At 45.9% G+C, this 27,311-nt stretch overlaps 1 pseudogene; it reads right to left on the minus strand.

Moving 5' to 3' along the window:
• Nucleotides 1-21,932: 21,932 nt before the first annotated feature.
• Nucleotides 21,933-25,249, minus strand: LOC113735758 (probable leucine-rich repeat receptor-like protein kinase IMK3; annotated as a pseudogene).
• Between the last annotated feature and the right edge of the window lie 2,062 nt (nucleotides 25,250-27,311).

Below are 27,311 nucleotides of genomic sequence, written 5' to 3' on the forward strand. Positions count from 1 at the left end.
GTCAAGCGGGCCTCCAATTGATTGGGCAGAGAGTGGTCAACTGCTCTTTTAGAGTTTCCTTAGGGTTTTAGTAACCTCTAGCCTATAAAAGGGCAGGCTTTGTAAGGGTTTTGGTCACAAGTTGGAACAATAAAGTTTGATTAATTTCGATTCTTAAAGTTAATAGAGATCAAGTCTTTTTACTTGCCTTGGCATGGATTGTGAGCAATCTTGCGTCTCGTCTTAGATTGTTCTTCCAACCTATCCGTTAGAGTAATCACCTCGGTGGAGTCATCGTTCTACCGCCTATAATCAAATCGTGTAGTCCCGTTTGATTCTACGTTCCGCAATCCAAGCGTTGGACCACCTCGCTAGATCCTTGGGCAAACGTGCTATGTGTCTTGAAACGAGTTGTTTGAGATGTATCCATTAGAGTAATCCCCTCTGTGGAGTCGTCGTTCTACCGCCTATAATTATATCGTGGCGTCGTTTGGTTCTAGGTTCCGCATTCCAAATCATCTTGCGTCTCATCCACGATTGTTCTACCCACCTATCCATTAGAGTAGTCACCTTTGGGGAGTCATCGTTCTGCCGTCTATAATCAAATCGTGTTGTCCGTTTGATTCTAGGTTCCGCAATCCGAGCGTTGGACCACCTCACTAGATCCTTGCGCAAACATGCTACGTGTCTTGAAAAGAGTTGATCGAGGACCGTATTAGTGATTTGTGCATGGATCAGGGCCCACGCCATGATCCCGTCCCAGTTCCATTGGGCCCAGTCACACGTGCACGAGCCAAGCTCTTCAAGGGTTCGCTCCAAGGCCTTGTTCGAATGGTCCAAGACTAACATGGAGTCCATAGGGATATTGAAAACCTAGAAGGAGACAAGCAAATCATCTACTCCATGATCCAAGCCCGTGGAGAGTCAAGCGGGCCTCCAATTGATTGGACAGAGCGTGGTATTTTGGCCTTAATTTTGCTTTGGGTTAGATTAACTACACCCGGCCCATCTCGACACCAAGATGGCCAACTGCTCTTTTAGGGTTTCCTTATGATTTTACTAACCTCTAGCCTATAAAAGGGCTTGCATTGTAAGGGTTTTGAACACAAGTTGGATCAATAAAGTTTGATTAATTTCGATTCTTCTTGTTAAGAGATATTCGAGCCTTTTTACTTGCCTTGGCAAGGGTTGTGAGCAATCTTGCGTCTCGTCGTAGATGGTTCTACCGACTTGTCCATTAGAGTACTCATATCTGTGATGTCGTCGTTCTACCGCCTACAATCAAATCGTGACTTTCGTTTGATTCTGGGTTTCGTAATCCAAGCGTTGGACCATCTCGCTAGATCCTTGGGTAAACATGCTACGTGTTGCGAAACGAGTTGATCTGGGACCGTATCAGTGATGTAAGCATGGATCAGGGCCCACTCAATGATCCGGTCCGAGTTCCATTGGATCTAGTCACACGTGCACGAGCCAAGCTCTTCAAGGAATCCTTCCAAGGCCTTGTTCGAATGGTCCAAGACCAACATGGAGTCCATTGGGATATTGAAGGCTTAGAAGGAGACAAGGAAATCTTCTACACCATGATGCAAGCCCATGGAGAGTCAAGCGGGCCTCCAATTGATTGGGCAAAGTGTGGTCTTTAGGCCTTAATGTTACTTAGGATTAGATTAACTGTGTAGTAGAAGCATGGGCCGGCCCATCTCGACATCAAGATGGCCGACTGCTCTTTTAGAGTTTCCTTAGGATTTTAGTAACCTCTAGCCTATAAAAGGGCTGGCTTTGTAAGGGTTTTGGACACAAGTTGGAACAATAAAGTTTGATTAATTTCGATTCTTAAAGTTGAGAGAGATCAAGCCTTTTTACTTGCCTTGGCATGGGTTGTGAGCAATCTTGCGTCTCGTCTTAGATTGTTCTACCGACCTATCCATTAGAGTAATCACTTCGGTGGAGTCGTCGTTCTACCGCCTATAATCAAATCGTGTCGTCCCGTTTGATTCTAGGTTCCGCAATCCAAGCGTTGGACCACCTCGCTAGATCCTTGGGTAAACGTGCTACGTGTCTTGAAACGAGTTGTTCCAGATGTATCCATTAGAGTAATCCCCTCTGTGGAGTCGTCGTTCTACCGCCTATAATTATATCGTGGCGTCGTTTGGTTCTAGGTTCCGCATTCCAAATCATCTTGCGTCTCGTCCACGATTGTTCTACCCACCTATCCATTAGAGTAGTCACCTTTGTGGAGTCATCGTTCTGCAGTGTATAATCAAATCGTGTTGTCCGTTTGATTCTAGGTTCCGCAATCCGAGCGTTGGACCACCTCGCTAGATCCTTGCGCAAACATGCTACGTGTCTCGAAAAGATTTGATCGAGGACCGTATCAGTGATTTGTGCATGGATCAGGGCCCACGCCATGACCCCGTTCGAGTTCCATTGGGCCCAGTCACACGTGCACGAGCCAAGCTCTTCAAGGGTTCCCTCCAAGGCCTTGTTCGAATGGTCCAAGACTAACATGGAGTCCATAGGGATATTGAAAGCCTAGAAGGAGACAAGCAAATCATCTACTCCATGATCCAAACCCGTGGAGAGTCAAGCGGGCCTCCAATTGATTGGACAGAGCGTGGTAGTTTGGCCTTAATTTTGCTTTGGGTTAGATTAACTACACCCGGCCCATCTCGACACCAAGATGGCCGACTGCTCTTTTAGGGTTTCCTTAGGATTTTAGTAATCTCTACCCTATAAAAGGGCTTGCATTGTAAGGGTTTTGGACAAAAGTTGGATCAATAAAGTTTGATTAATTTCGATTCTTCTTGTTAAGAGAGATTCGAGCCTTTTTACTTGCCTTGGCAAGGGTTGTGAGCAATCTTACGTCTCGTCGTAGATGGTTCTACCGACTTGTCCATTAGAGTACTCATATCTGTGGTTTCGTCGTTCTACCGCCTACAATCAAATCGTGTCTTTCGTTTGATTCTGGGTTTCGTAATCCAAGCGTTGGACCATCTCGCTAGATCCTTGGGCAAACATGCTACGCGTCACGAAACGAGTTGATCTAGGACCGTATCAGTGATGTAAGCATGGATCAGGGCCCACTCAATGATCCGGTCCGAGTTCCATTGGGCCTAGTCACACGTGCACGAGCCAAGCTCTTCAAGGAATCCCTCCAAGGCCTTGTTCGAATGGTCCAAGACCAACATGGAGTTCATTAGGATGTTGAAGGCTTAGAAGGAGACAAGCAAATCATCTACACCGTGATGCAAGCCCATGGAGAGTCAAGCGGGCCTCCAATTGATTGGGCAGAGTGTGGTCGACTGCTCTTTTAGAGTTTCCTTAGGGTTTTAGTAACCTCTAGCCTATAAAAGGGCAGGCTTTGTAAGGGTTTTGGTCACAAGTTGGAACAATAAAGTTTGATTAATTTCGATTCTTAAAGTTAATAGAGATCAAGTCTTTTTACTTGCCTTGGCATGGATTGTGAGCAATCTTGCGTCTCGTCTTAGATTGTTCTTCCAACCTATCCGTTAGAGTAATCACCTCGGTGGAGTCATCGTTCTACCGCCTATAATCAAATCGTGTAGTCCCGTTTGATTCTACGTTCCGCAATCCAAGCGTTGGACCACCTCGCTAGATCCTTGGGCAAACGTGCTATGTGTCTTGAAACGAGTTGTTTGAGATGTATCCATTAGAGTAATCCCCTCTGTAGAGTCGTCGTTCTACCGCCTATAATTATATCGTGGTGTCGTTTGGTTCTAGGTTCCGCATTCCAAATCATCTTGCGTCTCATCCACGATTGTTCTACCCACCTATCCATTAGAGTAGTCACCTTTGGGGAGTCATCGTTCTGCCGTCTATAATCAAATCGTGTTGTCCGTTTGATTCTAGGTTCCGCAATCCGAGCGTTGGACCACCTCACTAGATCCTTGCGCAAACATGCTACGTGTCTTGAAAAGAGTTGATCGAGGACCGTATTAGTGATTTGTGCATGGATCAGGGCCCACGCCATGATCCCGTCCCAGTTCCATTGGGCCCAGTCACACGTGCACGAGCCAAGCTCTTCAAGGGTTCGCTCCTAGGCCTTGTTCGAATGGTCCAAGACTAACATGGAGTCCATAGGGATATTGAAAACCTAGAAGGAGACAAGCAAATCATCTACTCCATGATCCAAGCCCGTGGAGAGTCAAGCGGGCCTCCAATTGATTGGACAGAGCGTGGTATTTTGGCCTTAATTTTGCTTTGGGTTAGATTAACTACACCCGGCCCATCTCGACACCAAGATGGCCGACTGCTCTTTTAGGGTTTCCTTAGGATTTTACTAACCTCTAGCCTATAAAAGGGCTTGCATTGTAAGGGTTTTGAACACAAATTGGATCAATAAAGTTTGATTAATTTCGATTCTTCTTGTTAAAAGAGATTCGAGCCTTTTTACTTGCCTTGGCAAGGGTTGTGAGTAACCTTGCGTCTCGTCGTAGATGGTTCTACCGACTTGTCCATTAGAGTACTCATATCTGTGCTGTCGTCGTTCTACCGCCTACAATCAAATCGTGTCTTTCGTTTGATTCTGGGTTTCGTAATCCAAGCGTTGGACCATCTCGCTAGATTCTTAGGCAAACATGCTACGCGTCACGAAACGAGTTGATCTAGGACCGTATCAGTGATGTATGCATGGATCAGGGCCCACTCAATAATCCGGTCCGAGTTCCATTGGGCCTAGTCACGCGTGCACGAGCCAAGCTCTTCAAGGAATCCCTCCAAGGCCTTGTTCGAATGGTCCAAGACCAACATGGAGTCCATTGGGATGTTGAAGGCTTAGAAGTAGACAAGCAAATCATCTACACCATGATCCAAACCCGTGGAGAGTCAAACGGGCCTCCAATAGATTGGACAGAGCGTGGTATTTTGGCCTTAATTTTGCTTCAGGTTAGATTAACTACACCCGGCCCATGTCGACCCCAAGATGGCCGACTGCTCTTTTAGGGTTTCCTTAGGATTTTAGTAACCTCTAGCCTATAAAAGGGCTTGCATTGTAAGGGTTTTGGACACAAGTTGGATCAATAAAGTTTGATTAATTTCGATTCTTCTTGTTAAGAGAGATTCGAGCCTTTTTACTTGCCTTGGCAAGGGTTGTGAGCAATTTTGCGTCTCGTCGTAGATGATTCTACCGACTTGTCCATTAGAGTACTCATATCTGTGGTGTCGTCGTTCTACCGCCTACAATCAAATCGTGTCTTTCGTTTGATTCTGGGTTTCGTAATCCAAGCGTTGGACCATCTCGCTAGATCCTTGGGCAAACATGCTACGCGTCACGAAACGAGTTGATCTAGGACCGTATCAGTGATGTAAGCATGGATCAGGGCCCACTCAATGATCCGGTCCGAGTTCCATTGGGCCTAGTCACACGTGCACGAGCCATGCTCTTCAAGGAATCCCTCCAAGGCCTTGTTCGAATGGTCCAAGACCAACATGGAGTTCATTAGGATGTTGAAGGCTTAGAAGGAGACAAGCAAATCATCTACACCGTGATGCAAGCCCATGGAGAGTCAAGCGGGCCTCCAATTGATTGGGCAGAGTGTGGTCGACTGCTCTTTTAGAGTTTCCTTAGGGTTTTAGTAACCTCTAGCCTATAAAAGGGCAGGCTTTGTAAGGGTTTTGGTCACAAGTTGGAACAATAAAGTTTGATTAATTTCGATTCTTAAAGTTAATAGAGATCAAGTCTTTTTACTTGCCTTGGCATGGATTGTGAGCAATCTTGCGTCTCGTCTTAGATTGTTCTTCCAACCTATCCATTAGAGTAATCACCTCGGTGGAGTCATCGTTCTACCACCTATAATCAAATCGTGTAGTCCCGTTTGATTCTACGTTCCGCAATCCAAGCGTTGGACCACCTCGCTAGATCCTTGGGCAAACGTGCTATGTGTCTTGAAACGAGTTGTTTGAGATGTATCCATTAGAGTAATCCCCTCTGTGGAGTCGTCGTTCTACCGCCTATAATTATATCGTGGCGTCGTTTGGTTCTAGGTTCCGCATTCCAAATCATCTTGCGTCTCATCCACGATTGTTCTACCCACCTATCCATTAGAGTAGTCACCTTTGGGGAGTCATCGTTCTGCCGTCTATAATCAAATCGTGTTGTCCGTTTGATTCTAGGTTCCGCAATCCGAGCGTTGGACCACCTCACTAGATCCTTGCGCAAACATGCTACGTGTCTTGAAAAGAGTTGATCGAGGACCGTATTAGTGATTTGTGCATGGATCAGGGCCCACGCCATGATCCCGTCCCAGTTCCATTGGGCCCAGTCACACGTGCACGAGCCAAGCTCTTCAAGGGTTCGCTCCAAGGCCTTGTTCGAATGGTCCAAGACTAACATGGAGTCCATAGGGATATTGAAAACCTAGAAGGAGACAAGCAAATCATCTACTCCATGATCCAAGCCCGTGGAGAGTCAAGCGGGCCTCCAATTGATTGGACAGAGCGTGGTATTTTGGCCTTAATTTTGCTTTGGGTTAGATTAACTACACCCGGCCCATCTCGACACCAAGATGGCCGACTGCTCTTTTAGGGTTTCCTTAGGATTTTACTAACCTCTAGCCTATAAAAGGGCTTGCATTGTAAGGGTTTTGAACACAAATTGGATCAATAAAGTTTGATTAATTTCGATTCTTCTTGTTAAAAGAGATTCGAGCCTTTTTACTTGCCTTGGCAAGGGTTGTGAGTAACCTTGCGTCTCGTCGTAGATGGTTCTACCGACTTGTCCATTAGAGTACTCATATCTGTGGTGTCGTCGTTCTACCGCCTACAATCAAATCGTGTCTTTCGTTTGATTCTGGGTTTCGTAATCCAAGCGTTGGACCATCTCGCTAGATTCTTAGGCAAACATGCTACGCGTCACGAAACGAGTTGATCTAGGACCGTATCAGTGATGTAAGCATGGATCAGGGCCCACTCAATGATCCGGTCCGAGTTCCATTGGACCTTGTCACACGTGCACGAGCCAAGCTCTTCAAGGAATCCCTCCAAGGCCTTGTTCGAATGGTCCAAGACCAACATGGAGTTCATTAGGATGTTGAAGGCATAGAAGGAGACAAGCAAATCATCTACACCGTGATGCAAGCCCATGGAGAGTCAAGCGGGCCTCCAATTGATTGGGCAGAGTGTGGTCTTTAGGCCTTAATGTTGCTTAGGGTTAGATTAACTGTGTATTAGAAGCATGGGCCGGCCCATCTCGACATCAAGATGGCCGACTGCTCTTTTAGAGTTTCCTTAGGGTTTTAGTAACCTCTAGCCTATAAAAGGGCAGGTTTTGTAAGGGTATTGGTCACAAGTTGGAACAATAAAGTTTGATTAATTTCGATTCTTAAAGTTAATAGAGATCGAGCCTTTTTACTTGCCTTGGCATGGGTTGTGAGCAATCTTGCGTCTCGTCTTAGATTGTTCTTCCGACCTATCCGTTAGAGTAATCACCTCGGTGGAGTCATCGTTCTACCGCCTATAATCAAATCGTGTAGTCCCGTTTGATTCTACGTTTCGCAATCCAAGCGTTGGACCACCTCGCTAGATCCTTGGGCAAACGTGCTACGTGTCTTGAAACGAGTTGTTTGAGATGTATCCATTAGACTAATCCCCTCTGTGGAGTCGTCGTTCTACCGCCTATAATTATATCGTGGCGTCGTTTGGTTCTAGGTTCCGCATTCCAAATCATCTTGCGTCTCGTCCACGATTGTTCTACCCACCTATCCATTAGAGTAGTCACCTTTGTGGAGTCATCGTTCTGCCGTCTATAATCAAATCGTGTTGTCCGTTTGATTCTAGGTTCCGCAATTCGAGCGTTGGACCACCCCGCTAGATCCTAGCGCAAACATGCTACGTGTCTTGAAAAGAGTTGATCGAGGACCGTATCAGTGATTTGTGCATGGATCAGGGCCCACGCCATGACCCCGTCCCAGTTCCATTGGGCCTAGTCACACGTGCACGAGCCAAGCTCTTCAAGGGTTCCCTCCAAGGCCTTGTTCGAATGGTCCAAGACTAACATGGAGTCCATAGGGATATTGAAAGCCAAGAAGGAGACAAGCAAATCATGTACTCCATGATCCAAGCCCGTGGAGAGTCAAGCGGGCCTCCAATTGATTGGACAGAGCGTGGTATTTTGGCCTTAATTTTGCTTTGGGTTAGATTAACTACACCCGGCCATATCGACACCAAGATGGCCGACAGCTCTTTTAGGGTTTCCTTAGGATTTTACTAACCTCTAGCCTATAAAAGGGCTTGCATTGTAAGGGTTTTGGACACAATTTGGATCAATAAAGTTTGATTAATTTCGATTCTTCTTGTTAAGAGAGATTCGAGCCTTTTTACTTGCCTTGGCAAGGGTTGTGAGCAACCTTGCGTCTCGTCGTAGATGGTTCTACTGACTTGTCCATTAGAGTACTCATATCTGTGGTGTCGTCGTTCTACCGCCTACAATCAAATCGTGTCTTTCGTTTGATTCTGGGTTTCGTAATCCAAGCGTTGGACCATCTCGCTAGATCCTTGGGCAAACGTGCTACGCGTCACGAAACGAGTTGATCTAGGACCGTATCAGTGATGTAAGCATGGATCAGGGCCCACTCAATGATCCGGTCCGAGTTCCATTGGGCCTAGTCAGGGCCCACTCAATGATCCGGTCCGAGTTCCATTAGGCCTTGTCACACGTGCACGAGCCAAGCTCTTCAAGGAATCCCTCCAAGGCCTTGTTCGAATGGTCCAAGACCAACATGGAGTTCATTAGGATGTTGAAGGCTTAGAAGGAGACAAGCAAATCATCTACACCGTGATGCAAGCCCATGGAGAGTCAAGCGGGCCTCCAATTGATTGGGCAGAGTGTGGTCTTTAGGCCTTAATGTTGCTTAGGGTTAGATTAACTGTGTATTAGAAGCATGGGCCGGCCCATCTCGACATCAAGATGGCCGACTGCTCTTTTAGAGTTTCCTTAGGGTTTTAGTAACCTCTAGCCTATAAAAGGGCAGGTTTTGTAAGGGTTTTGGTCACAAGTTGGAACAATAAAGTTTGATTAATTTCGATTCTTAAAGTTAATAGAGATCGAGCCTTTTTACTTGCCTTGGCATGGGTTGTGAGCAATCTTGCGTCTCGTCTTAGATTGTTCTTCCGACCTATCCGTTAGAGTAATCACCTCGGTGGAGTCATCGTTCTACCGCCTATAATCAAATCGTGTAGTCCCGTTTGATTCTACGTTTCGCAATCCAAGCGTTGGACCACCTCGCTAGATCCTTGGGCAAACGTGCTACGTGTCTTGAAACGAGTTGTTTGAGATGTATCCATTAGACTAATCCCCTCTGTGGAGTCGTCGTTCTACCGCCTATAATTATATCGTGGCGTCGTTTGGTTCTAGGTTCCACATTCCAAATCATCTTGCGTCTCGTCCACGATTGTTCTACCCACCTATCCATTAGAGTAGTCACCTTTGTGGAGTCATCGTTCTGCCGTCTATAATCAAATCGTGTTGTCCGTTTGATTCTAGGTTCCGCAATCCGAGCGTTGGACTACCTCGCTAGATCCTTGCGCAAACATGCTACGTGTCTCGAAAAGAGTTGATCGAGGACCGTATCAGTGATTTGTTAATGGATCAGGGCCCACGCCATGACCCCGTCCGAGTTCCATTGGGCCAGTCACACGTGCACGAGCCAAGCTCTTCAAGGGTTCGCTCCAAGGCCTTGTTCGAATGGTCCAAGACTAACATGAAGTCCATGGGGTTATTGAAAGCCTTGAAGGAGACAAGCAAATCATCTACTCCATGATCCAAGCCCGTGGAGAGTCAAGCGGGCCTCCAATTGATTGGACTGAGCGTGGTATTTTGGCCTTAATTTTGCTTAGGGTTAGATTAACTACACCCGGCCCATCTCGACACCAAGATGGCCGACTGCTCTTTTAGGATTTCCTTAGGATTTTACTAACCTCTAGCCTATAAAAGGGCTTGCATTGTAAGGGTTTTGGACACAAGTTGGATCAATAAAGTTTGATTAATTTCGATTCTTCTTGTTAAGAGAGATTCGAGCCTTTTTACTTGCCTTGACAAGGGTTGTGAGCAATCTTGTGTCTCGTCGTAGGTGGTTCTACCGACTTGTCCATTAGAGTACTCATATCTATGGTGTCGTCGTTCTACCGCCTACAATCAAATCGTGTCTTTCGTTTGATTCTGGGTTTCGTAATCCAAGCGTTGGACCATCTCGCTAGATCTTTGGGCAAACATGCTACGCGTCACGAAACGAGTTGATCTAGGACCTTATCAGTGATGTAAGCATGGATCAGGGCCCACTCAATGATCCGGTCCGAGTTCCATTGGGCCTAGTCACACGTGCACGAGCCAAGCTCTTCAAGGAATCCCTCCAAGGCCTTGTTCGAATGGTCCAAGACCAACATGGAGTTCATTAGGATGTTGAAGGCTTAGAAGGAGACAAGCAAATCATCTACACCGTGATGCAAGCCCATAGAGAGTCAAGCGGGCCTCCAATTGATTGGGCAGAGTGTGGTCTTTAGGCCTTAATGTTGCTTAGGGTTAGATTAACTGTGTATTAGAAGCATGGGCCGGCCCATCTCGACATCAAGATGGCCGACTGCTCTTTTAGAGTTTCCTTAGGGTTTTAGTAACCTCTAGCCTATAAAAGGGCTGGCTTTGTAAGGGTTTTGGTCACAAGTTGGAACAATAAAGTTTGATTAATTTCGATTCTTAAAGTTAAGAGAGATCGAGCCTTTTTACTTGCCTTGGCATGGGTTGTGAGCAATCTTGCGTCTCGTCTTAGATTGTTCTTCCGACCAATCCATTAGAGTAATCACCTCGGTGGAGTCATCGTTCTACCGCCTATAATCAAATCGTGTAGTCCCGTTTGATTCTACGTTCCGTAATCCAAGCATTGGACCACCTCGCTAGATCCTTGGGCAAACGTGCTACGTGTCTTGAAACGAGTTGTTTGAGATGTATCCATTAGACTAATCCCCTCTGTGGAGTCGTCGTTCTACCGCCTATAATTATATCGTGGCGTCGTTTGGTTCTAGGTTCCGCATTCCAAATCATCTTGCGTCTCGTCCACGATTGTTCTACCCACCTATCCATTAGAGTAGTCACCTTTGTGGAGTCATCGTTCTGCCGTCTATAATCAAATCGGGTTGTCCGTTTGATTCTAGGTTCCGCAATCCGAGCGTTGGACCACCTCGCTAGATCCTTGCGCAAACATGCTACGTGTCTTGAAAAGACTTGATCGAGGACCGTATCAGTGATTTGTGCATGGATCAGGGCCCACGCCATGACCCCGTCCCAGTTCCATTGGGCCCAGTCACACGTGCACGAGCCAAGCTCTTCAAGGGTTCCCTCCAAGGCCTTGTTCGAATGGTCCAAGACTAACATGGAGTCCATAGTGATATTGAAAGCCTAGAAGGAGACAAGCAAATCATCTACTCCATGATGCAAGCCCGTGGAGAGTCAAGCGGGCCACCAATTGATTGGACAGAGCGTGGTATTTTGGCCTTAATTTTGCTTTGGGTTAGATTAACTACACCCGGCCCATCTCGACACCAAGATGGCCGACTGCTCTTTTAGGGTTTCCTTAGGATTTTACTAACCTCTAGCCTATAAAAGGGCTTGCATTGTAAGGGTTTTGGACACAAATTGGATCAATAAAGTTTTATTAATTTCGATTCTTCTTGTTAAGAGAGATTCGAGCCTTTTTACTTGCCTTGGCAAGGGTTGTGAGCAACCTTGCGTCTCGTCGTAGATGGTTCTACCGACTTGTCCATTAGAGTACTCATATCTATGGTGTCGTCGTTCTACCGCCTACAATCAAATCGTGTCTTTCGTTTGATTCTGGGTTTCGTAATCCAAGCGTTGGACCATCTCGCTAGATCTTTGGGCAAACATGCTACGCGTCACGAAACGAGTTGATCTAGGACCGTATCAGTGATGTAAGCATGGATCAGGGCCCACTCAATGATCCGGTCCGAGTTCCATTGGGCCTAGTCACACGTGCACGAGCAAAACTCTTCAAGGAATCCCTCCAAGGCCTTGTTCGAATGGTCCAAGACCAACATGGAGTTCATTAGGATGTTGAAGGCTTAGAAGGAGACAAGCAAATCATCTACACCGTGATGCAAGCCAATGGAGAGTCAAGCGGGCCTCCAATTGATTGGGCAGAGTGTGGTCTTTAGGCCTTAATGTTGCTTAGGGTTAGATTAACTGTGTATTTGAAGCATAGGCCGGCCCATCTCGACATCAAGATGGCCGACTGCTCTTTTAGAGTTTCCTTAGGGTTTTAGTAACCTCTAGCCTATAAAAGGGCAGGCTTTGTAAGGGTTTTGGTCACAAGTTGGAACAATAAAGTTTGATTAATTTCGATTCTTAAAGTTAATAGAGATCGAGCCTTTTTACTTGCCTTGGCATGGGTTGTGAGCAATCTTGCGTCTCGTCTTAGATTGTTCTTCCGACCTATCCATTAGAGTAATCACCTCGGTGGAGTCATCGTTCTACCGCCTATAATCAAATCGTGTAGTCCCGTTTGATTCTACGTTCCGCAATCCAAGCGTTGGACCACCTCGCTAGATCCTTGGGTAAACGTGCTACGTGTCTTGAAACGAGTTGTTTGAGATGTATCCATTAGAGTAATCCCCTCTGTGGAGTCGTCGTTCTACCGCCTATAATTATATCGTGGCGTCGTTTGGTTCTAGGTTCCGCATTCCAAATCATCTTGCGTCTCGTCCACGATTGTTCTACCCACCTATCCATTAGAGTAGTCACCACTGTGGAGTCATCGTTCTACCGTCTATAATCAAATCGTGTTGTCCGTTTGATTCTAGGTTCCGCAATCCGAGCGTTGGACCACCTCGCAAGATCCTTGCGCAAACATGCTACGTGTCTCGAAAAGAGTTGATCGAGGACCGTATCAGTGATTTGTGCATGGATCAGGGCCCACGCCATGACACCGTCCAAGTTCCATTGGACCCAGTCACACGTGCACGAGCCAAGCTCTTCAAGGGTTCCCTCCAAGGCCTAGTTCGAATGGTCCAAGACTAACATGGAGTCCATAGGGATATTGAAAGCCTAGAAGGAGACAAGCAAATCATCTACTCCATGATCCAACCCCGTGGAGAGTCAAGCGGGCCTCCAATTGATTGGACAGAGCGTGGTATTTTGGCTTTAATTTTGCTTAGGGTTAGATTAACTACACCCGGCCCATCTCGACATCAAGATGGCCGACTGCTCTTTTAGCGTTTCCTTAGGATTTTAGTAACCTCTAGCCTATAAAAGGGCTTGCATTGTAAGGGTTTTAGACACAAGTTGGATCAATAAAGTTTGATTAATTTCAATTCTTCTTGTTAAGAGAGATTCGAGCCTTTTTACTTGCCTTGGCAAGGGTTGTGAGCAATCTTGCGTCTCGTCGTAGATGGATCTACCGACTTGTCCATGGTGAGTCAAGCTGGCTTTGTAAGGGTTTTGGACACAAGTTGGAACAATAAAGTTTGATTAATCTCGATTCTTAAAGTTAAGAGAGATCGAGCCTTTTTACTTGCCTTGGCATGGGTTGTGAGCAATATTGCGTCTCGTCTTAGATTGTACTATCGACCTATCCATTAGAGCAATCACCTCAGTGGAATCATCGTTCTACCGCCTATAATCAAATTGTGTTGTCCCGTTTGATTCTAGGTTCCGTAATCCAAGCGTTGGACCACCTCGCTAGATCCTTGGGCAAACGTGCTACGTGTCTTGAAATGAGTTGTTCGAGATGTATCCATTAGAGTAATCCCCTCTGTGGAGTCGTCGGTCTACCGCCTATAATTATATCGTGGCGTCGTTTGGTTCTAGGTTCCGCATTCCAAATCATCTTGCGTCTCGTCCACGATTGTTCTACCCACCTATCCATTAGAGTAGTCACCTTTGTGGAGTCATCGTTCTGCAGTCTATAATCAAATCGTGTTGTCCGTTTGATTTTAGGTTCCGCAATCCGAGCGTTGGACCACCTCGCTAGATCCTTGCGCAAACATGCTACGAATCTCGAAAAGAGTTGATCGAGGACCGTATCAGTGATTTGTGCATGGATCAGGGCCCACGCCATGACACCGTCCGAGTTCTATTGGGTCCAGTCACACGTGCACGAGCCAAGCTCTTCAAGGGTTCCCTCCAAGGCCTTGTTCGAATGGTCCAAGACTAACATGGAGTCCATAGGGATATTGAAAGCCTAGATGGAGACAAGCAAATCATCTACTCCATGATCCAAACCCGTGGAGAGTCAAGCGGGCCTCCAATTGATTGGACAGAGCGTGGTATTTTGGCCTTAATTTTGCTTAGGGTTAGATTAACTACACCCCGCCCATCTCGACACCAAGATGGCCGACTGCTCTTTTAGGGTGTCCTTAGGATTTTAGTAACCTCTAGCCTATTAAAGGGCTTGCATTGTAAGGGTTTTGGACACAAGTTGGATCAATAAAGTTTGATTAATTTCGATTCTTCTTGTTAAGAGAGATTCGAGCCTTTTTACTTGCCTTGGCAAGGGTTGTGAGCAATCTTGCGTCTCGTCGTAGATGGTTCTACCGACTTGTCCATTAGAGTACTCATATCTGTGGTGTCGTCGTTCTACCGCCTACATTCAAATCGTGTCTTTCGTTTGATTCTGGGTTTCGTAATCCAAGCGTTGGACCATCTCGCTAGATCCTTGGGCAAACACGCTACGTGTCACGAAACGAGTTGATCTAGGACCGTATCAGTGATGTAAGCATGGATCAGGGCCCACTCAATGATCCGGTCCGAATTCCATTGGGCCTAGTCACACGTGCATGTGCCAAGCTCTTCAAAGAATCCCTCCAAGGCCTTGTTCGAATGGTCCAAGACCAACATGGAGTCCATTGGGATGTTGAAGGCTTAGAAGTAGACAAGCAAATCATCTACACCATGATGCAAGCCCATGGAGAGTCAAACGGGCCTCCAATTGATTGGGCAGAGTGTGGTCTTTAGGCCTTAATGTTGCTTAGGGTTAGATTAACTGTGTAGTAGAAGCATGGGCCGGCCCATCTCGACATCAAGATGGTCGTCTGCTCTTTTAGAGTTTCCTTAGGATTTTAGTAGCCTCTAGCCTATAAAAGGGCTGGCTTTGTAAGGGTTTTGGACACAAGTTGGAACAATAAAATTTGATTAATTTCGATTCTTAAAGTTAAGAGAGATCGAGCCTTTTTACTTGTCTTGGCATGGGTTGTGAACAATCTTGCGACTCGTCTTAGATTGTTCTACCGACCTATCCATTAGAGTAATCACCATGGTGGAGTCGTCGTTCTACCGCCTATAATCAAATCGTGTTGTCCCGTTTGATTCTAGGTTCCGTAATCCAAGCGTTGGACCACCTCGCTAGATCCTTGGGCAAACGTGCTACGTGTCTTGAAACGAGTTGTTTGAGATGTATCCATTAGAGTAATCCCCTCTGTGGAGTCGTCGTTCTACCGCCTATAATTATATCGTGGCGTCGTTTGGTTCTAGGTTCCGCATTCCAAATCATCTTGCGTCTCGTCCACGATTGTTCTACCTACCTATCCATTAGAGTAGTCACCTTTGTGGAGTCATCGTTCTGCCGTCTATAATCAAATCGTGTTGTCCGTTTGATTCTAGGTTCCGCAATCCGAGCGTTGGACCACCTCGCTAGATCCTTGCGCAAACATGCTACGTGTCTTGAAAAGAGTTGATCGAGGACCGTATCAGTGATTTGTACATGGATCAAGGCCCACGCCATGACCCCGTCCCAGTTCCATTGGGCCCAGTCACACGTGCACGAGCCAAGCTCTTCAAGGGTTCCCTCCAAGGCCTTGTTCGAATGGTCCAAGACTAACATGGAGTCCATAGGGATATTGAAAGCCTAGAAGGAGACAAGCAAATCATCTACTCCATGATCCAAGCCCGTGGAGAGTCAAGCGGGCCTCCAATTGATTGGACAGAGCGTGGTATTTTGGCCTTAATTTTGCTTTGGGTTAGATTAACTACACCCGGCCCATCTCGACACCAAGATGGCCAACTGCTCTTTTAGGGTTTCCTTAGGATTTTACTAACCTCTAGCCTATAAAAGGGCTTGCATTGTAAGGGTTTTGGACACAAATTGGATCAATAAAGTTTGATTAATTTCGATTCTTCTTGTTAAGAGAGATTCGAGCCTTTTTACTTGCCTTGGCAAGGGTTGTGAGCAACCTTGCGTCTCGTCGTAGATGGTTCTACCGACTTGTCCATTAGAGTACTCATATCTGTGGTGTCGTCATTCTACCGCCTACAAACAAATCGTGTCTTTCGTTTGATTCTGGGTTTCGTAATCCAAGCGTTGGACCATCTCGCTAGATCCTTGGGCAAACATGCTACGCGTCACGAAACGAGTTGATCTAGGACCGTATCAGTGATGTAAGCATGGATCAGGGCCCACTCAATGATCCGGTCCGAGTTCCATTGGGCCTAGTCACACGTGCACGAGCCAAGCTCTTCAAGGAATCCCTCCAAGGCCTTGTTCGAATGGTCCAAGACCAGCATGGAGTTCATTAGGATGTTGAAGGCTTAGAAGGAGACAAGCAAATCATCTACACCGTGATGCAAGCCCATGGAGAGTCAAGCGGGCCTCCAATTGATTGGGCAGAGTGTGGTCTTTAGGTCTTAATGTTGCTTAGGGTTAGATTAACTGTGTATTAGAAGCATGGGCCGGCCCATCTCGACATCAAGATGGCCGACTGCACTTTTAGAGTTTCCTTAGGGTTTTAGTAACCTCTAGCCTATAAAAGGGCTGGCTTTGTAAGGGTTTTGGTCACAAGTTGGAACAATAAAGTTTGATTAATTTCGATTCTTAAAGTTAAGAGAGATCGAGCCTTTTTACTTGCCTTGGCATGGGTTGTGAGCAATCTTGCGTCTCGTCTTAGATTGTTCTTCCGACCTATCCATTAGAGTAATCACCTCGGTGGAGTCATCGTTCTACCGCCTATAATCAAATCGTGTAGTCCCGTTTGATTCTACGTTCCGCAATCCAAGCGTTGGACCACCTCGCTAGATCCTTGGGTAAACGTGCTACGTGTCTTGAAACGAGTTGTTTGAGATGTATCCATTAGAGTAATCCCCTCTGTGGAGTCGTCGTTCTACCGCCTATAATTATATCGTGGCGTCGTTTGGTTCTAGGTTCCGCATTCCAAATCATCTTGCGTCTCGTCCACGATTGTTCTACCCACCTATCCATTAGAGTAGTCACCTTTGTGGAGTCATCGTTCTGCCGTCTATAATCAAATCGTGTTGTCCGTTTGATTCTAGGTTCCGCAATCCGAGCGTTGGACCACCTCGCTAGATCCTTGCGCAAACATGCTACGTGTCTTGAAAAGAGTTGATCGAGGACCGTATCAGTGATTTGTGCATGGATCAGGGCCCACGCCATGACCCCGTCCCAGTTCCCCTGGGCCCAGTCACACGTGCACGAGCCAAGCTCTTCAAGGGTTCCCTCCAAGGCCTTGTTCGAATGGTCCAAGACTAACATGGAGTCCATAGGGATATTGAAAGCCTAGAAGGAGACAAGCAAATCATCTACTCCATGATCCAAGCCCGTGGAGAGTCAAGCGGGCCTCCAATTGATTGGACAGAGCGTGGTATTTTGGCCTTAATTTTGCTTTGGGTTAGATTAACTACACCCGGCCCATCTCGACACCAAGATGGCCGACTGCTCTTTTAGGGTTTCCTTAGGATTTTAGTAACCTCTAGCCTATAAAAGGGCTTGCATTGTAAGGGTTATGGACACAAATTGGATCAATAAAGTTTGATTAATTTCGATTCTTAAAGTTAAGAGAGATCGAGCCTTTTTACTTTCCTTAGGCATGGGTTGTGAGCAATCTTGCGTGTCGTCTTAGATTGTTCTACCGACTTATCGATTAGAGTAATCACCTCGGTGGAGTCGTCGTTCTATTGCCTATAATCAAATGATGTCGTCCCGTTTGATTCTAGGTTACGCAATCCAAGCGTTGGACCACCTCGCTAGATCCTTGGGAAAACGTGCTACGTGTCTCGAAACGAGTTGTTCGAGATGTATCCATTAGAGTAATCCCCTCTGTGGAGTCGTCGTTCTACCACCTATAATTATAACGTGTCGTCGTTTGGTTCTAGGTTTCGCATTCCAAATCATCTTGCATCTCGTCCACGATTGTTCTACCGACCTATCCATTAGAATAGTCACCTCTGTGGAGTCATCGTTCTACCGTCTATAATCAAATCGTGTTGTCCGTTTGATTCTAGGTTCCGCAATCCGAGCGTTGGACCACCTCGCTAGATCCTTATGCAAACATGCTACGTGTCTCGAAAAGAGTTGATCGAGGACCGTATCAGTGATTTGTGCATGGATCAGGGCCCACGCCATGACCCTGTCCGAGTTCCATTGGCCCAGTCACACGTGCACGTGCCAAGCTCTTCAAGGGTTCCCTCCAAGGCCTTGTTCGAATGGTCCAAGACTAACATGGAGTCCATAGGGATAATGAAAGCCTAGAAGGAGACATGCAAATCATCTATTCCATGATCCAAGCCCATGGAGAGTCAAGCGGGCCTCCAATTGATTGGAAAGAGTGTGGTCTTTAGGCCTTAATTTTGCTTAGGGTTAGATCAACTACACCCGGCCCTTCTCGGTACCAAGATGGCCGGCTGCTCTTTTAGGGTTTCCTTAGGGTTTGAGTAACCTCTAGCCTATAAAAGGGCTTGCTTTTTAAGGTTTCGGACACAAGTTGGATCAATAAAGTTTGATTAATTTCGATTCTTCTTGTTAAGAGAGATTCGAGCCTTTTACTTGCCTTGGCAAGGGTTGTGAGCAATCTTGCGTCTCGTCATAGATGGTTCTCCCGACCTATCCATTAGAGTAATTATATCTGTGGTGTCGTCGTTCTACTGCCTACAATCAAATCATGTCGTCCGTTTCATTCTAGGTTCCGTAATCGAAGCGTTGGACCACCTCGCTAGATCCTCGGGCAAACATGCTACGTGCCTCGAAACGAGTTGATCGAGGACCGTATCAGTGATGTAAGCATGGATCAGGGCCCCTCAATGATCCGGTCCGTGTTCCATTGGGCCCAGTCACACGTGCACGAGCCAAGCTCTTCAAGGAATCCCTCCATGGCCTTGTTCGAATGGTCCAAGACCAACATGGAGTCCATTGGCATATTGAAGGCCGAGAAGAAGACAAGCAAATCATCTACACCATGATACAAGCCCATGGAGAGTCAAGCGGGCCTCCAATTGATTGGGCAGAGTGTGGTCTTTAGGCCTTAATGTTGCTTAGGGTTAGATTAACTGTGTAGTAGAAGCATGGGCCGACCCATCACGACACCAAGATGGCCGACTGCTCTTTTAGAATTTCCTTATGGTTTTAGTAACCTTTAGCCTATAAAAGGGCTGGCTTTGTAAGGGTTTTGGACACAAGTTGGAACAACAAAGTTTGATTAATTTTGATTCTTAAAGTTAAGAGAGATTCGAGCCTTTTTACTTGCCTTGGCAAGGGTTGTAAGCAATCTTGCGTCTCGTCTTAGATTGTTCTACCGATCTATTCGATTAGAGTAATCAAATCGTGTCGTCCCGTTGGACCACCTCGCTTAATCCTTGGGCAAACGTGCAACGTGTCTCAAAACGAGTTGATCGAGGTGTATCCATTAGAGTAATCACCGTTGTGGAGTCGTCGTTCTACCGCCTATAATTAAATCGTGTCGTCCGTTTGATTCTAGGTTCTGCAATCCAAATCATCTTGCGTCTCGTCCAAGATTGTTCTACCGACCTATCCATTAGGGTAATCACCTCTGTGGAGTCGTCGTTCTACCGTCTATAATCAAATCGTGTTATCCGTTTGATTCTAGGTTCCGCAATCCAAGCGTTGGACAACCTCGCTAGATCCTTGCACAAACATGCTACGTGTCTCGAAAAGAGTTGAACGAGGATCGTATCAGTCATTTGTGCATGGATCAAGGCCCACGCCATGACCCGGTCCGAGTTCCATTGGGCCCAGTCACATGTGCACGAGCCAAGCTCTTCAAGGAATCCCTCCCAGGCCGTGTTCGAATGGTCCAAGACTAGCATGGAGTCCATAGGGATATTGAAGGCCTAGAACGAGACAAGCAAATCATCTACCCCATGATCCAAGCCCATGGAGAGTCAAGCGGGCCTTCAAGTGATTGGGCTGAATAGGGTCTTTAGGCCTTAATGTTGCTTAGGGTTAGAATAACTACGTAGTAGAAGCATTGGCCTGCCCATCTTGACATCAAGATGGCCGACTGCTCTTTTAGGGTTTCTTTAGGGTTTCAGTAACCTCTAACCTATAAAAGGGCTTGCGTTGTTAGGGTTTTGGACTCGAGTTGGATCAATAAAGTTTGATTAATTTCTATTCTTCTAGTTAAGAGAGATTCGAGCCTTTTTACTTGCCTTGGCTAGGGTTGTGAGCAATCTTGCATCTCATCTTAGATTGTTCTACCGACCTATCCATTAGAATAATCGCCTCTGTGGAGTCGTCTTTCTACCGCCTATAATCAAATCGTGTCGTCCGTTTGAATCTTGGTTACGCAATCCAAGCGTTGGACCACCTCACTAGATCCTTAGACAATCGTGCTACGTGTCTCCAAACGAGTTGATCGAGGACCGTATCAGTGATGTAAGCATGGATCAGGGACCACTCAATGATCCGGTCCGAGTTCCATTGGGCCCAATCACACGTGCACGAGCCAAGCTCTTCAAGGAATCCCTCCAAGGCCTTGTTCGAATGGTCCAAGACCAACATGGAGTCTATTGGGATATTGAAGGCCTAGAAGGAGACAAGCAAATCATCTACACCATGATGCAAGCCTATTGAGAGTCAAGCGGGCCTCTAATTGATTGGGCAGAGTGTGGTCTTTAGGCCTTAATGTTACTTAGGATTAGATTAACTGTGTAGTAGAAGCTTGGACCGGCCCATCTCGACACCAAGATGGCCGACTGCTCTTTTAGAATTTCCTTAGGGTTTTAGTAACCTCTATTCTATAAAAGGGCTGGCTTTGTAAGGGTTTTGGACACAAGTTGGAATAATAAAGTTTGATTAATTTCGATTCTTAAAGTTAAGAGACTAATTTTATTGATGAAACGTCTGACCCTTAAAACTTACAAAGGAAGCCTATTTATAGGCTAAAGTGACTAAAACCCTAAAAGGGGCTTGGAGAAGGAAAGAGGCGGCCCATGTTTTTGAAACAAGGCGGGCCGGCCCATGCTCTTACTTAATCATTAACTAAGTGCTAACTAATTAATGGGGCCTAAGGCCTTATTTTCTTACTCTTCGTGGGCTTGGATCATGGTGTAAATGACTCGATTGTCTCTCTCCAAGCCCTCAATATCTTTGTGAACTCCATGTTGGTCTTGGACGACTCTAACCAGGGCTTGGAGTGATTCTTTGAAGACGTGTGACGGGGCCCAATGGGACTCAGACTGGGTCATTGTGTGGGCCGAGGCTCGTGCACACATCACTGTCGGAGGTCTAGTTTTGAAAAGACCACCGCATCTTGCAACTGGTCAAATAACTCATCAATGTGGGATAGTGGATACTTATTCTTAATGGTCACGTTGTTCAACTCTCGATAATCAATACACAGTCTCAAGGTCCCATCCTTCTTTTTAACAAGGGTAAAATACACGGAACCCCCCTATGGTTTCGCGAAAAGACACATTACCCCCCTTTCCTTTAGAAACATACATATAAACACCCTAAACTTCATAACTAAAGTGGAAATAGACCTATAGCCGGGTGAACGACCTACTGATGATGGATATGCAAGATTCTTTTGAAAAGATCTTGAGTTTCATTCCCAAGCTACCCTTCACACGCTATATTGGAGTGACATAACAGGGGAGAAGAGATTTGAAGCTATCAAAGAGTAAAAGGAAAAAAGGAGAAGATCTAACGAGAAGCTTTCACCTTTCAGACCTAAATAATAAGTCCTCATCGATAAAAGGTTTGGACGCCTGATCTTCCCCAATATATTAACCTCAGTTTCAAATTCCCTTTGTCCTTTAGTAATCTTCTCTCTCAATCTCTTCACTGCAGCAACACTACCATCCTCCAATGTTGCCTTATATATTGTTCCGTTCCATAAGTGCTCTTACCCATGATCTCTGCTGTGGCACACAACAGATCGTCTGCTGTAAAAACCATGGGTCCATCAAAGTGGACAATCTTTCCTCCTGCTTCTCCAGCTGCTTCCACTTCACCTGCAGTTGGATGAGTGCCTTTTTCTCTAGAGATGAGGAGAGCCCCAGCTACAATGAGAATAATGTCTTTGGTGCTCAGTCTATGATGTTTCTTTGCTAGAGATTTTGGTGGAGTTGATGGGCCCGGAGAGGGTGGTATTGGACATTGGGTTAATGCACTGTATCCACATAGCTCAAGATTGCCCACGAAGGAGCTTGCATTGAACTTTTGAGCAAGCTTAGTTGGAACAAGACCGGACAGATTATTGTAAGACACATTAAAGGAAGTAAGATTAGGTAAATCACCTATAAATGCTGGAATCTCTCCACTAAACTTGCTTTGAGATAAATCAACTTGTGTCAGGAAAGAAATGTTCCCAACTGTTGCTGGAATAGGACAAGCAAATTGGTTATTTCTCAAGTTGAGAACAGATAGTTTCTGTAGTTTGTTTACAGCTGCAGGAATTTGGTGGTCAATATGGTTGCTTTCCAAGTTCAAAACTACAAGGTTTGATAAATTGGAAAGAGCGCCAGTAAGCTCCCATTGAGTGCATTATATGAGAAATCAAGTGTTCTAAGCCTAGATAGTCTTCCAATTTCATTGGGTATCAATCTAGCCATGTTGTTATGACTAAGTGAATTCTCTTAGAGCTCACTTAAGTTGCCAAGAGAAGCTGGAATTGTCCCAGAAAATGAATTGTGACCAAGTGTCAGGGACTGAAGTTGATAGAGGGCCTTCACATTTCCACCCCAAGAGTCAGGAATGGAACCAGAGAGATTGTTGTGCTCTAGAGCAAGAAAAATCAGCGATTGCGATTGAGTAAGGCTAGTGGGAATTGAACCAGACAAAGAGCTGTAGCTAAAATTAAGCCTAAAGAGCTTGGTTGAATTGGCAAGAGTAGCTGGAATAGTTCCAGAGAGGGAGTTGTTACAGAAATCTAGTGATTGAAGAAGGGGACTCAAACCAAGTGTAGGTGGGATTGAACCAGAAAACCGATTATTGAATAATTGAACACCTCTGAGGTTAGGCAGAAGCCCCAACGAGGAAGGAATTGCACCACCAATTGCATTATCATTGAGGCTAAGCTTTCTGAGAGCTTGAAGCTGCCCAATTTTTTCAGTTACTCGACCACCTAGACCTTTCCAGGGAAGCTGGATTACAATTACTAGTCGTCGAGCACATTTAATCCTGGCCCAGCCACCCGAACAAGCTCCAATACCACTGTCGTTCCAGCTTCTCAGGAACTCTTTAGGATCAACCAATTCATGTCCGAAAGGCAGCCACGCCGTTTTCAACTCAGATTCACGATATTTCAGCAACAATTTAGTATACAAATCCCTTGTTTTAGGGTTTTTTTTTCTTACACAGGATAAACGAGAGAGAGTCAGTTCTTGATTCTCTTTCCCTCTCTATTATAAATGTGGGTAGTTTGGGTATTCGACCTGCAGCTGGTAACTCAGCCGGTTAAGAAGTCAATTTTCACTTTAATTATGAAGTTTAGAGTGTTTATGTGTATGTTTCTAAACGATAGGGGGGTAATGTGTCTTTTCGCGAAACGATAGGGGGGTTCCGTGTATTTTATCCTTTTAACAAAGCGAACAGGTGCCCCCAAGGTGATCCACTCTCATGGATAAAACCCCGCTCTTGAAGGTCTTGCAACTGCAATTTCAACTCTTTGAGTTCAGCAGGCGCCATTCGGTAGGGAGTCTTGGAGATAGGAGAAGTCCCCGGTAATAGGTTAATCTCAAACTCGATCTCTCTTTTCGGCGGTAGATTCACTAATTCATCGGGAAATACGTCCGGATATTCACTCACTACTGGGACATTTTCTATTTTCAGTTTATCAGTAGGAGTGTTAATGAGAAAGGTTAGGAACCATTATGCCCCTCTACTCAATAGTTTCTTAGCCCGAATACCCGAAATCATAGCAGATGAGACTAGACTACCCCTCACATCTTACCTCAAGGTTGCCTCCTAGGGATATGAAATTCTACTATTTTTCTCTTACAGTCCAGTTGGGCATCATACCGACCCAACCAATCCATGCCCAATATCACATCGTACCCCTTAATGGCCAAACTTATCAAATTCCCCAATAATTTCCTCTCTCCTACCCAGATTTCGCAATTTGTATACATTTCATTAGAAATCAAACATTGGTCCCCCATAGGAGTACTGACTTCCAACTCATAGGGTAGATTGACAGGGTTTATATCAAATCCACATATAAACTCAGGGTTAACAAAGGAATTGGTGGCACCAGGGTCTATCAAAATTCTAGCTAGGCGGTGGAAGACAGGGATCGTACCTTCCACCACTTCCGCCAAGGCAGGGACTGGATGTTACTCGATGGAATATACTTGAGCAGGCACCTTCGGTTTTGCTCCTTCTACTTGTGACTGACCCAAAGTACCCTTCGACGACTGAGTAGTCCCTCTCGCTTCCCGAGGTTGGATCGGACAACTAGCGATCTGGTGCTTCACATTCCCATAATGTAAGCACTTCTTCTCCTTTCTCCAACAATTGTTTTCCGTGTGGTTTGGTTTCCCACAGAAACCACACGGGCCACGAGAAACAGTGGCTGAACTTCCTTGCGAGGCACTCCTTTGCTGGCCTCGTCCAGTTTGGCCACCTCGAGGTGGAGTCCCTCTCGCCGTATCGGGTAAGCGTCCTCCTCCAGCTCCCCTTCCAAATTTAGGAGGAGTACCCTTATCCCCTTGGGTTGAGCTACTCCCGGAAACTCCACGTTTTCTATTTTGGAAATTCCGCACTTGAAGCCTTGCATTTTCAGCTCGTAAAGCTTTCTCAACTGCATCACTGAAGGTGGTAATTTGGGCCACGGCTAGGTCCTTTTGAATTTCTACGTTGAGCCCCTGAAGAAAACGTCTCACCCTCCTTTGTTTCGTCAAAATGAGTTCAGGGGCAAACTTGGATAATCGTGTGAATTGGCTCTCGTATTTGGCCGCCGATTGAGTGCCTTGGCGTAGACGAATAAATTCGTCTTCTTTTTCTCTTGGATCAGAGGCGGAAAGTACTTGGCATTGAATTCCCTTACAAAATTCACCCATGTCCGTGGCATCTGTTCTCGCTCCCACTTCGTCCGGATAATATTCCACCAAGAACGAGCAGCCCCTTCTAATTGAAAGACCGCAAAGGTGACCTGTCTCTCTTCCGAGTAGTGTAGAGCGGCAAAAATGTCTATCATCTTCTCCAACCACTATTGGGCCACGTTCGGATCGGGCCCTCCAAGAAACTTTGGTATAGAAAAATTTAAAAATCGCTTGAGAGCTCGATCCTTGCTCTCGATGTGATTTCCAGGGTTTCCAGGATTACCGACTGGTGGATTAGGGTTGGGGCCCTATTGTTGCACCACCTGTGCTAGGAGATCGGTCATCCGCTGGATAGCAGCGGCTACCTAAATATTGGGATCAATTTGGGGTTCAGAATTGGATTCGGGCATAGTAGTCCCAATACCCCGTTCAATCGTGGGTTGCCAACCCCCACGTCCACGGTTTCGGCCACTGCGAGTGCCTTCCATCGATCTAGGTCAATCTAAGGTCGAGACACAATTATAGTGTTAGAAAGACAAATGCCCCTTCACGTAAAGTAATCATAGATAATTACTCAATCAAATACCACATAAGGGATGGAAACACATTGAACATATATACATATAACACATAACTCTCATATAGTAGTTCAGTCAAACATGTACAAAAGGATCCCATCAAACAAAGCGGGATTCCCCAAAAGTCACTACACAACCTAGGAAAAGGCCAACAGCTAACAATGACCTATCTTCCCAGGTACCCTACACCCAGGGTCAAAACACGGCTCAAGGAACTTTAACCTAGTTCCCAACTGAGCCTACGGATTCACCCCCATGACTAGAACTGGGCGTGACTCCTTCTCCAGGTGCCCCAACACCTGGAACCTCCACTTCATGTAGCTGCTCTCGAAGAGCATTCACTCGCTCTTGCTCCATGACTAAATCGTCTCGGAGCTCCGCAATTCGGTCGGCTTGCATCCTAAGGATGCCTCTCAGTCTAAGGATCTCAATGTGATCCTGAGCGACCGCGTGTCGGAGCCTTCTCCTCTTCTCAAGCACCTCCACGACCACATGATCAGCATAGGAGTACCTCTTGCAACGGGTATAATGTCGGGTACGGGTAGCAGTGTACCATAGCCGAATCGAACCTTCAGGTCTCTCCTGGTAGTCAATAACACGATAACGTCTTTGCGGCGGCTCACCTCCACTCCCACTAGCTCCGTCCATACCTATAAGAGAGTCATGAGTGATCACTCAGACAATACAATAACACTAATGTGTTTTCTAGCACAATTTCCACCAAATCCCAAAACCAAGTCCTAGTTTGCCCAGATTAACTCAAACCTGGCTTTGATACCAATTGTGACGGCCCCATCTCTTCCTAAGGCGAACCAAAGGAATCGACAGACCGCCTGCCCAACTCTCGCCAGGACTATGGAAATGGATCACACAAAACGCACCTAACTTATGAAAGAAGAATTCAAGAAACGAGCACTCAAACTTATCGAGCCATTCTTTCCCAATAAATATTACTACAAATGAAAGTACAGCGTTCAAGCACTTAAATCGGTCACGAAAACGGAAAACAAAAAATTTGCCGATGATGAACAGTGCCAGCCACATCACTATCAGGCCGAAATTTGGTTGGATTGCCGGCCGGATTCTTGGTCGGATAGGAGGCAGTGGCCAACTCCAAAAGGGTTGAAATCCCCTGCCAATCCGGCCAGAAACTGGCCGGATTGCGGCCAGAGACCAAAACCCAAATTTTTTTCCTCTCCTGCATATCCAACCTTGTATCCAGCCAGAACTTGGCCGGATTTGATGAACAGTAAATTCGCCAAAAATCTTTTCTTCCTTCGTTCAAATCCCGCACTCATCTCAAACCAAGCCAAACACATAGAGCAAGTAATCACTAACTTGATATGTACATACCACAACAAATCTACGTCATATACATATGAGGAATACAATTATCGAACCCATATTTACAAGACACAACTCAAAAGTATACTTGAAATCAAATACTTCAAGGGTTTCCAAAACAATCAAGGAGCTATCCAAGAGAACAAAGTGCCTAACTA

This window comes from Coffea arabica, chromosome 3c, assembly GCF_036785885.1.
Source record: "Coffea arabica cultivar ET-39 chromosome 3c, Coffea Arabica ET-39 HiFi, whole genome shotgun sequence".
NCBI classification, from domain to species: Eukaryota; Viridiplantae; Streptophyta; class Magnoliopsida; order Gentianales; family Rubiaceae; genus Coffea; species Coffea arabica.